The following is an 11,205-nucleotide window of genomic DNA, read 5'->3' as shown; positions in this document are numbered from 1 at the left end:
ACAAATGATGTGCTAACTGTCTCATCTAATTTGAGCCTCTGTTATGATAAAAGGAGGAAAGATAAGGACAACCAACCCCATTTCTATATCCAAATTGGCCTTCACTGTGTTGTCTAAAAAAATATTAAAAAATCTTGTTTTTCCTCTTCAGATGCATCTGTCTCATATTGTAATGAAATTATAATGACATGTAGGCACAAGTGATTAAAAATCATGCATTTCGTTGAAATCAGGTTGTTAAATTTATTTTCTTTCCGATCGAGCGACTTGCCCTAGTTTTCTTAGTGGCTGCTGCTCCTGCAGAAGGACATTAGGCTTGCCATAATCTTGTTCTCAAATCCTAGGATAAAAAATAAAAAAAGAAAGAAAGTGACAGGCAGCTTTGCCTGGCCATAACTGCAAAGTTATGTCACATAAAAAAAATAGAGAGAAGAAAATTGATGCTGAAAATAATTCATTTGGGATTCCAAGGAAGAGGAGAAAACAAGACATATGCATCTGATTAGGATGTAGAGAACATTAACAAGGAAATGGATGACGCTATCAAAAGGGACCGAGAAAGAGATCCTTGCAGACAATCCACCCAGCTAGCTAGATGGCTTGAGGCCTTATGTGCCCCGCTAGATGATTACCTCGCAAAACGACGAATACACATGACAATGCGTTGTTGCGATCGCTATAGTGCTTTGCAAAACAGTGTTTCCTATGGGCAATTTTCACTATATGATGTTTCAGACCGTGCTTTGCAAGACTTTTTTTTTCGGGACCGGTTTTCGCAAGACGACGATTTTGACAGCTAGGTCTGCGACTCGCAAAACGGGTGTTTTCGGGACCGATTTTCGCAAGACAGCGATTTTAACAGCTGATCCGCGCTTTGCAAAGTGGTTTTCCTATGGGCGATTTTCGCAAAACGACAACAATTTGTCCCCATTTGAACGCATTAAACGGATTTCAGTGCATTCCAATGGGGAACCGCATTTCGCAAGACAATGTTTTTTCAAAACAGCGATTTTCACGGAACGAATTAACATCGTCTTGCAGGGCACCACTGTACTAGCAAAAGCTTTATCCTTTTAAAGTCCCTGGCTTGCTTTGTGCCAGATTCTATAAAAACACCCCATTTCCCCTTTGTTCTTTTTACTGTTGTCTGCTCTGAAGCAGCCTTTTCCAACCAGAGAGCCTCCAGATGTGTTCCGCTCCATGGCCAGGATGCCCACATCTGGAGAGTGACTAGATGGAGTAGGAAGCTGCTTCGGAAGCATCTATATTTCTCCCGGTGGATTCCCCAGTTTTATCACACCTCAAATAAGAAGTAACAGATAACTCAGGAGGGATGCAGTTGTGAACAACATATGTAGATGGGGGGGGGGAATATGCCTTTGGAAACCGATAGCCAAACCATGTTCCTTCACTACTGGAACTATCCTATTTCTTCTGCGTTGATCTCTATCTGATTTTTGCAGTTTATTTTTCCTGAGTTGCTCATTTTGTGTCCAATTGTACTCTTAAAAAAAAATACAAAGAGTTAATTATTTACAACTAGTGGGCCCCCAAACGCTGAGCTGGGGATGTCGTGAGTGCCAGATTTAATTCCTCAATTAATTTCTCATGTCAAAGGAAGGGATTAGGATAGTTTGGAATGTGTGGAAATTAAGAGAGCTTTGCCATTGGTTTGTGCTAAACCCGTTAGCCCTAGTTGCAATAGCTCCATTCAGTAAGAGATTTGATCCCGTCGAGGGGATGTATATAATCTGATTTGTAATTGGCACTAATTAATTTTAACCTTTGAAGGGGAACATATAATAACTGGGGAACTAGGGGAGAAAGGGAGAGAGGGTGCACAATCAGTTCCTCAACATCTGCTTTTTTTCAGCCCAAAAAACGGAGGTGGCCAAGCCAGCCGGCCTCTGCTCCTCTGCCTTGTAGCTAAATCTGCAGGCATCGACAAGTGATAATGGTGTGCAAAAAAAATTGCATGTTGTGAGAAGATCTTCTTCTTTTAATTCACGTCAGCGCAAAAGTGCTGTTAGAAGCCGGGGCTTTTTCCTGAGGAGTTGGCAGCCTTAAAACCAACTGGGGTGGAAAAATTTCCCTATTCCCCTAAAATGCTTGGATCAGACACAATTTGCATCAGAAGGGGTTGGCCACTTTAACGATGCTGGGTTTTTTGGCACAAAAGTATGGAAAACAGTGAGAGGCAGCTTGGAAGAATTATCTGTTTACGTGCATCTTCCAGGACAGGAGGAAGCGTTATGGGTGCTGTGACCAATAATAATTATAATTATGTAGAAGTGCTGGATAGCTCAGTGGTTAAGGGATCTGGCCGCAGAACCAGAGGTTGGGCATTCCATTTCTTACTGTGCCTCCTCGTCATAGGCCGGACTTGATGATCCAGAGTCCCTTCCAGCTCTGCAAGGTGATGATGATCTGCCTTCCTGTCGATTTTGATTTATGGCAACCCATAAAGCACTCAGAAGTGGTTTTGCATTCCCTTCTTCTGAGAGAGGGGTGTGACTCTTGTACAACCAGCCACATCCGTACTCTAACTCAGCAAACTCAGATCTGGCCTGCCGAACTGATAACCCCAAAGAACACACACACTTCACTTCTCAGATAAGAACGGTGTCTTTGCCTAAGATGTCACAATTAATCTGAAAAGGGAAACAAAAGGAAAATGAAGGTGGATTTCTCTCATTAGGATGCTACTTCATTTTGTTACCTGCGACATCCCGCACTGTGGGGAAAACATTCAGGCTACATGTTTGTTTTCCTCCTATAGATGCCAACACAATTTCTGGGCTGAATTAATTTTTTTTTTCTGTGGCGCTGAAGGGGTATTTCCTTGATATCCTATTTCAGAGGACAGCATGGAAAATATGGTGCCAGCAAGTCACCAGACGGCCCTCGCCACTACTAAGAAATAAAAGACAGCGATGCAGAATCAGGCCGACGTGTCTTGCTAATTAAGATTCTCTTCATTATTGGGCTGTGGTCAAAGCCCTCAGTGATCAGCCCTAATTTTGGCTCTAGCGAGTGGGCCGGCTGGGTGGCCGCCCGCCCGAAGCAAGGGCGACAGGAACTGGGGTGGCGGAGCAGTGGGAGAGGAGCGTGGCAGCAGCGCACCTGAAATGGTCAAGCCGGCTGTCTAAATCACACAAGCCCTTCGGCCTTCCTCTGCTGACACCAAGGCAAGGCCATTTTGATGGGACCGGGCACGTGGTCGCAGGCTTTTGCTGGTGCCACGGGGACCACGTGAGGGAGGGCTGAGCGGCAAGCTGGCTGTGGTGACAAACGTGTCATGATGATCCTCTTTAGGCTGAAGCTTGGGTTCTGAGGTGGAATATGGAGCCTGAGGTCCGATGGGTGTGTGTGTCTCCACTTGCCTCTTAAGACCTATATTTGAAAATAAATCCAATATTATAAAAAATGCTAACAAAGGTTGGAGGAAATGCAAATTTGAGTTGTGGCGCTCCTGGATCTTCTCGCTGCTCTCCAAGAGACGGGGCGGGGGGGGGGAGAGAGACAATCATCACAACAAGCGTTACTTCCTCTTTCAAAGAATTCTTTTAGCCTTCCTTTCACACCATAGGGGGGGAGAATCCTGCCCCTCCTAAACCAGGCCGCTGGTGACCCTGGAAACACCATTTCCGTTCATTGTAGGAGGGAAGCATCTCATGAGAAAAAGGCGCAATTTTCTTCCCTGCATCGTTTAGCGAGTGGGTGAAATCTCCCGTAGCAACTTTCACAAATCGGCTTTTGTTGGCGAAACCCCTTCTCTCCCTGGGCTCCCGGGCACCCTTCCCACAACCTCTTCTTGTTTCTGGGCCTTTGTGCCTCGCCAATTCCCCGCTCTGTCTGTCCGGGTTCCTCTCTTGCGTCGCTCCTTCTCCAGTCAAGAGAGGAACCCCTTCCAATTCCATCCTTTTGCCGGCCTTTGATCGGAAAGCAAAGCATCCCCAGCAGAGTTGGGTGTCTTGTGTGGATGCATCCACACATCTGGATCGGACCAGGGTGTTGTTGACCTGAGACCTCTCAGGACGTTTTTTTGATCCAGAGGGGCCGTTACAGGTCAAGAGACCTGCCTCCTGCCCCTGGCCTTGGGTTGCCAACTTTCCCGCGAGCCCCTGCTCTTCTGCCTGTAACCAGTTGTATTTACAACATTTTTTTTTGCTCGGAGGTTGACCTTGCTCTCTTTGCATCCCTAGCTGTGGGGCAGCTTTGCAGAGCGAGGCAGGCAGAGCAAGGTCAGCCTCCCAGCGACTCCCTCCTCTAGAGGAAGCCAATCCTAGAGTCCTGGTTGTGGCTCAGAATTTATTTCTTTATTTATTTCTTTCTTTCTTTATAGTATTGTAATATACAATAAAAAGACAAAAGAATTAAAATGCAATTAATTTTAATTAATTTTAATTCCTGTTCCAAATGGCTTTTAACTGAAATAATATCACCTGTAGGTCTGATGGCAATTTTTAGAATATATATTTTAATTGCATTTTAATTATTTTGCCCTTTTATTTTGCCTTTTTATTGTATTTTAAATGCTGTAAGCCGCCCAGAGACCTTCGGGTAGTGTGGGCGGCATATAAGTTAAATAAATAAATAAAATAAAATAAATAAAATATGTACTCTAAAATTGCCATTAGAGGCCCCACAGCTGATATTACAGTACATATGGCCCCATATATGGTATATGCTAAGAGAGCCCTGGCGAAGAGCCCGGATGTCGCTCCCTCCCTCTCTCCCTCCTCCCGTCCAGAAGGGGGCGGGGCTAAACACCCCTGGGGGCGGAGCTGAGGGAGAGAGCGGACCTCAAAATGGCGCCTGCGAGCCGCGAGGGGGGAACTGTAAGTTTCCATAGTAACCTCTCTGTGTTCCCCCCTCTCCATAGCCCCTCCCCTTTTCCCTCCCGGGAGCCGCTTTCTTCGGCCGCTGAGACTGGATTCGCCTTTTCAGTTCTTCCTCCCAATTGACCCGGCTCGAAACTTGGGTTCCCCTTCCCCCCCGGTGTGGCGTTTGCCCCGCCATTGCTGTGCGTCTTTGTTTAACCTTCCCCCCCACCTTCTCTCGACCCCGGTGTTGGGAATGGGTGTCACCCCCTATTTCGTACCCCTGGAATCCGCTGCCCGCCGTATTATAGTTCCGCCCTGGAAATCGTATTGATCTTTCTCTCCATACGTAGGTCGTGATCCTGCAGCTTTGGGGGAAGCTCGATCCGTAACAAAAAAAATATATAAATGCACGATGGATATAGTGTGAAATCCAGACGTAGTTATGCTCCGTGAGGATTGGGGCAGCTCCAAAATGCCCTGTCTTTGACAGCCCTGCTCAGTTTCTATTGATTTCAGTGCATCTCATATTTTGACTTCTTTTCCTGCTGCTTCAACTTTTTAAACCACCATCATCAGCATCTTAGAACTGCAGAGCTGGAAGGGGCTGTATGGACCATTGAGTTCAGCCCTTCTCAAGGAAGGCACAGGGGAATAGAACTTCTATCTTCCTAAACCACTGAGCTATCAAACAGTTCTTCAACATTGTTGTCTTTCCTAGTAAGTCTTATGTTCTAATGATGTTCCCCCAAAATATGACAGCCTCAGTTCTATAATTTTTGCTTCCATAGAAAGTTCAGGCTTGATTTGCTCTAGGACCGGCTTTTTTTGTCTTTCTGACAGTCCAGGGTGTTAGCAAAGCTCTCTTCCAGAACCATATTTCAAACAAATCAGTTTTCCCCCTACCACTGTCTAGCTTTTGCACCAATATGTAGCAGCTGGGAATTCAAAAGGGCGGGTGATCATGCTTAGTAATGGTTATGTTATTATGTACCATATAATCAAGTCACTTGTGAGTCATGGCAACCCTGTTAATTAAGGATCATTAACAGCCCTGCTCAGATCTTGCAAACTGAAGTTTATGCATCTTTTCTTAATACCATTAATTACTTTGATATCAGTTATATTTCCTATTTTCTTCCAGTTGCGCTAACTGCAGCAATCAATCTTTATGAGCAATGTTCTTTGCAGGAATAGGTCCCATGATGGATTGAAAGTGAGAATATAAACCTTTGGTTGGAATTACAAACAAACTTTGTAATTGTGGTACACTTTCCTGCCAGCTCACCTCCTCATTTCCCCTCCTTCTCCATTACTCAACCTAAAACATTTGATTAATCTGCCCGTTTAAATTGTTCAACTTAGGTTTAAATCCATGGTCTACCTATTGTAGTTTTTGGAAGGAGATAAGTGGTTATTTTGAACCCTAAAATTTTTATTTGTATGTCTTGCTTTTCATCTGTTTGTCTGGCTTTCTCTCCATTGCTTGCACACTATTTACTGTAGAGTATTTGAGATTTCTGTTACTTCTTCTGTTGGTTGTAAGTTTTGCTGTGAAAACACTTGGTTTTCTAGATCAGCCATTCTCAAGGGGCAGCATCCTGTCACATTTGGAGGGGCCACAGACTGAAAAATGTGAGAAGGGGGCTTTCTATTCACCTGATTGTATTGTATCATTGTTTGGCAAGCAGCTGTGGAACCTGAGAAGCGTTCCTAAAAGGGCTGTGGCCAAAGAAAGCCGTTGAAAATGGCTGTTCTAGATGTTTTGGATGTCAGTTCTGGGCAGACCCAACCAGGATGACCAATAGTTCGGAGAGTATGGAAGTTCTTGTGGAAGAAAGGAGAGAGGAATAATATGCTGAATCTTAAAAATTATTTAACTGAATTACTTCATCTTGAACCCATCAGTATATACTAAGACTGCTTGATAGCTCAGTGGTTGAGGTCTCTGGCTGTGGAGCCAGAAGTTGGGGGTTAAATTCCTGACTGTGCCTCCCTGACATAGAATCATAGACTCATAGAAAAGTGAAGTTGGAAAGGGCCTACAAGGCCATCAAGTCCAGCCCTCTGTTCAGTGCAGGAATAGAATCAAAGCAGATCTTTGAGGTGATTATCTAAGTTTTTCTTGAATGCCTCCAGTGTTGGAGCACTCACCAACTCCCGAGGTCAATAGTTCTACTGTCATACTGCTCTAGTACGGCCATAGGCTGGACTCAATGATCTATGGGACCCTTCCAATCGTGGTGGCGCTGCGGGCTAAACCGCAGAAGCCTGTGCTGCAGGGTCAGAAGACCAGCAGTCGTAAGTTCGAATCCACGCGACGGAATGAGCACCCGTTGCCTGTCCCAGCTCCCGCCAACCTAGCGGTTTGAAAGCATGCAAATGCGAGTAGATAAATAGGTACCATCTCGGTGGGAAGGTAAACAGCGTTCCGTGTCTAAATCACACTGGCCATGTGACCACGGAAAGATTGTCTTCGGACAAACGCTGGCTGTATGGCTTGAAGAGCGGGATGAGCGCCGCCCCCTAGAGTCGGACACGACTGGACAAAAATTGTCAAGGGGAATCTTTACCTTTAAGATTATGATTATAGGTTCCTGAGTGGCTAGCAATTCAAATCAGCTGTGTAAAAAAAATGCTGTTGTCTCATTAGAACAGCAGGGCGTGATAAAGTATGAACAAGGTGGATGAAGATTTACATTCAGTGATCAAAATCCTGTTATGACTTATGCAAAAGGCATATATTTTGAAGCGAAGTTCGCTAGATTAAGAAATCTGTAGGCATGTTCTGTTGCTTACTGAGTTGTGTGACTCAGTGGGCAGTAGAGCATGCCTACAAAGATTTCTTAACTGATGGCAATTCACTGCTAAAAGCTACACCTTTTGTATTTATTTATTTGTTTGTCTATTTGTTTGTTTGATTGATTTATATCCCGCCCATCTGGTCTGATCGGCCACTTGTATAACTCTGCAACAGGATTTTGGCCAGTGTAATGTTGGCCTTTATTTGTGCTTTTATTTTTGAAGTTGCATTTTGTGAACTGTCTTGCCTAAACATGGCTCAGAAAGTGTCAGTTACATACGGTATGTAAACACATAATAAAATCTAGGCAAGGGCAAACCAAGATAGTGGCTCAGCATTGCAAAAATAACAGATTTACCTTTGTGAAGGGAATTCCAAAGATAGGGTGCCATCACTGAGATGGTCCTATCACTACCCTCTACCCGCCTTATCTCAGGTAGCAAAATCCTAGAAAGGTAGTTTCTGTTTATAGTTTTGTTAATGTGCTGTTCGACTAATACATCATCATGTCAACTTCTGCAGGATCTTAACGAAGACTGTCTGTGCAGTTAACCTCTGTGATTTTTCTGTTCTCTGGATGGAAGGCGCAGAAGAATCTTACCATTCCTGAAATAAGTTAGGTGAGTTATTACTTATTATTTCCAAATCATCACCCAGCAAAAATCCCCCATAGGAAACACTGTTTTGCGAATCACTATAATGATCGCAAAAAGTCATCGTCTAGCAAAAAAACGTACTGCGGAGTAATCGTCTAGTGAGGTACCACTGTATGTTATGGAGAATTTTGGAAAACTGTCCCTCTTTCCTGGCACTCTGCAACACTTTAAGGAACTCGCCAGCTTTACAGTAAATCATAAAAGGAGAACCAGAGATCAGCAAAAGGTGGGATCAAGGGAAGGGGGAGGCTGTGGTGTAGATCAGACTGCATCAGATTGAGAGGCTGGTGTGGACGCTGGCCCTGAAATAACCCAGTCTCTGTGATCCAAACGGAAGTTTAAAATAGGCTGCCAGTCAAGCCTCGGGAAAGCCGAAATACTCTGATTCAGCCTCAGTCTCCTTAATTTTTTACGTTTCTAGATTAAAAGTAATAAATAAATTATATCAGAATTAGCCACTAGAGGGTACTGGAGATACAGTACTGTATTTTGCTTCTTTTTTTTGGTCTGCTGATCATAACAGTACAATACGGTGTTGCTTTTGCAAATGAGTCAACTATAATATTAATGATGTTCTTGACGTCTCAAAGTAACACAACGATGTCCTTAAAAAAACCAACAATGCTCAAAGTGCTGATGGAGCAGCATCCTAACCGTTTCCATGCTTTTGCCCTTTTATCCTTGAAGGAGGAAGGGTGTGTGAATCCAGTATACCAAGTTAAACAATATGATTGCCCTGTTGGCTGCTTTGATAACCAAACGGTGACTGGGCTTACTAAACGGCAGTATCCCTCTGGTGACTTCTCTCAAGTAGGGCTGCACAAACAGATAAGCGCTGAAACCAAAGCTGCAGAAGACTACACTGGGAGGAAGTGGGTCATCCATGGGTGGGTGGGTGCCACCCTTGCCCCTTTGGGTGGGTTGCGTTAATTCTTCCCTTATAAATTCCTGTTTCTGGTGATAAGGGAGCTTATAATGGAACTGTGCCACACCTGGGTGTAGCCTGATGGTTACCCCTCCTAGGTTTTCACATAGGAAGCCAGCTGCCTGCCCAAAAACCTCCTATTTCAAACCAGGAAGCCACCACCAGGTTGGGGGAAAGTTGACCTCTGTGCAGTTTGCGGAGTGTTATATGCAAAAGTCGCAGGCCTGATTCTTGGGCATCTCTCAGTAAGAGCCGGTAGGTTTTCTGCCTTGAACACTGCAGGCCAGCTGCCGGTCGCCGAGGGATCTAGCTGTAGTTTTCCCTGGCCCTAGCAGGCCATATTGGAACTTGAACTTGGGATCTTTTGCATGGAAAACAAACGCAGTGTGTGGAATTTGGTGGCATGGGGGAGAACATGATTCATGGAGCATGCTATGCTTGTAGGCTGCCTGTTGTGAGTGCCCGGTACACAGGAGAGGCCCTTCTCTGTGGCTGCTCCTAGACTTTGGAACTCCCTCCCACAAGACGCCCAGCTGGCTCCACCTTTTCAGTCCTTCCGCAAGCAGGCCAAGACCTTTGTTTTCAGGCAAGCTTTCCAGGAGTGACTGGCTTGCCTGAGTGGGGTTTTTAAAACAAATTGTTCTACCTTACTGCTTTGAATGTATTCTGGTGTTGTTTAAAGATTTTTTTTAATTACAGTAGTTGTTTGATCCTTTTTCGTTTCCCTGTTGGTAGCTTTATATTGTCTTTTAAAGAGGTAAGTGGGTTTGGTTCCTTTTAAGGAGAAAGGCGGGGGGTAAAAATATTTTAAATAGATAAATAAATAAAAATGACTGCAGGTTGTGGTTCTTCTTGAGCATCCCCTGGGTTGGGCATTCCAGGCCTATCCGGTTGTCACTTGCTTACATGCCAGGTGGAAAGGCAGCTACTTATATGGTATGAATCCGTCAGCACATGCCCTGAGGGGCCTGAGCATCTCTGCCTTTTTAAACAGCAGCCACAAGCTTGGAATATTATTTCCCTTTTCACACACACCTCCCCACTGTTTTTGCATTTCCCTTTTGTTTAAATTAAGGTTGCTTAAGCTTATGGGGTTTGTGATTCTTGCATTCTGCTAAGCTGCAGAAGCTCTCCCTAGGGCAGGCCTAACCCTGGCCTAGTTTAATAGATGGCGGTTTTCTTGTAAGTGATACGGCTGCTGTGAAAACGGGCCGCCTGCTGCCGCAGCTGCTTGCAAAAGGGTTCCAGCGGTAAAAACTACAGATGAGCTGGTTGTCCTTTGCTCTACCGAGCCAAAGGGAATGGTACTGTTCTAATTAGTGTCGGTTTTCACCCATGGTGGGAAAGTTGTATGTTCCAATCTGCTTGTGAGATGCCCTTGGATTTGAAATTTCTCCTTGGAAAAATGGGGCATGAATTGTTCCGGACTTTTAGATGTTATTTTATTTATTTATTCTTATATACTGTGGTGCCTCGCATTATGATTGCTTCGTTTAACGACAAAATCGCATTACGATGAACTTTTTGTGATCGCTTTTGCGATCGCAAAACGATGTTTCCTATGGTGGAATTTCGCTTTGCGATGATCGATTCCCTGCTTCAGGAACCGATTCTTTGCAAAACAACAATTTTCCAACAGCTGATCGGTGGTTTCAAAATAGCCGCCGGGTAAATAACATGGCTCCCCGCTGTGTTTAGGGATGGATTCCTCGCAAGACAGGCAGCGAAAATGGCTGCCCTATGGAGGAGCTTCGCTGGACGGTGAGTTTTAAGCCCCTTGGAACGCATTAAACGGGTTTTAATGCGTTTCTATGGGCTTTATAATTTTGCTTTACGATGCTTTCGTTCTACAGTGATTTCGCTGGAACGAATTAACATCGTAATGCGAGGCACCACTGTACTTATATACGCCACCCAATAGTATGTGATACGCACTCTCTGAACAGTTAACAACCAACATATATAGGCTACAAATAATGCCGCAATTGTAAACATCAA

At 44.5% G+C, this 11,205-nt stretch overlaps 1 protein-coding gene across 3 annotated transcripts in view; it reads left to right on the top strand.

Moving 5' to 3' along the window:
* Positions 1-4,744: 4,744 nt before the first annotated feature.
* Positions 4,745-11,205, top strand: part of DNAJC4 (DnaJ heat shock protein family (Hsp40) member C4) — a 48,400-nt gene continuing 41,939 nt past the window's right edge. Inside the window, exons 1-2 of one of the 3 annotated variants that reach the window (XM_020801770.3) lie at positions 4,745-4,841; positions 8,149-8,246. The gene's annotated coding sequence lies outside the window, so the exon portion shown is untranslated. Of the gene's footprint in view, positions 4,842-6,403; positions 6,459-8,148; positions 8,247-11,205 lie in introns of those variants that run through there. The other 2 variants (XM_078381955.1, XM_072984054.2) reach the window with 2 other exon arrangements.

This window comes from Pogona vitticeps, chromosome 15 (assembly GCF_051106095.1).
Source record: "Pogona vitticeps strain Pit_001003342236 chromosome 15, PviZW2.1, whole genome shotgun sequence".
NCBI classification, from domain to species: domain Eukaryota; kingdom Metazoa; phylum Chordata; class Lepidosauria; order Squamata; family Agamidae; genus Pogona; species Pogona vitticeps.
Note: the sequence above shows the minus strand (reverse complement) of the source record. Positions and strands in the feature narration are given on the sequence as shown.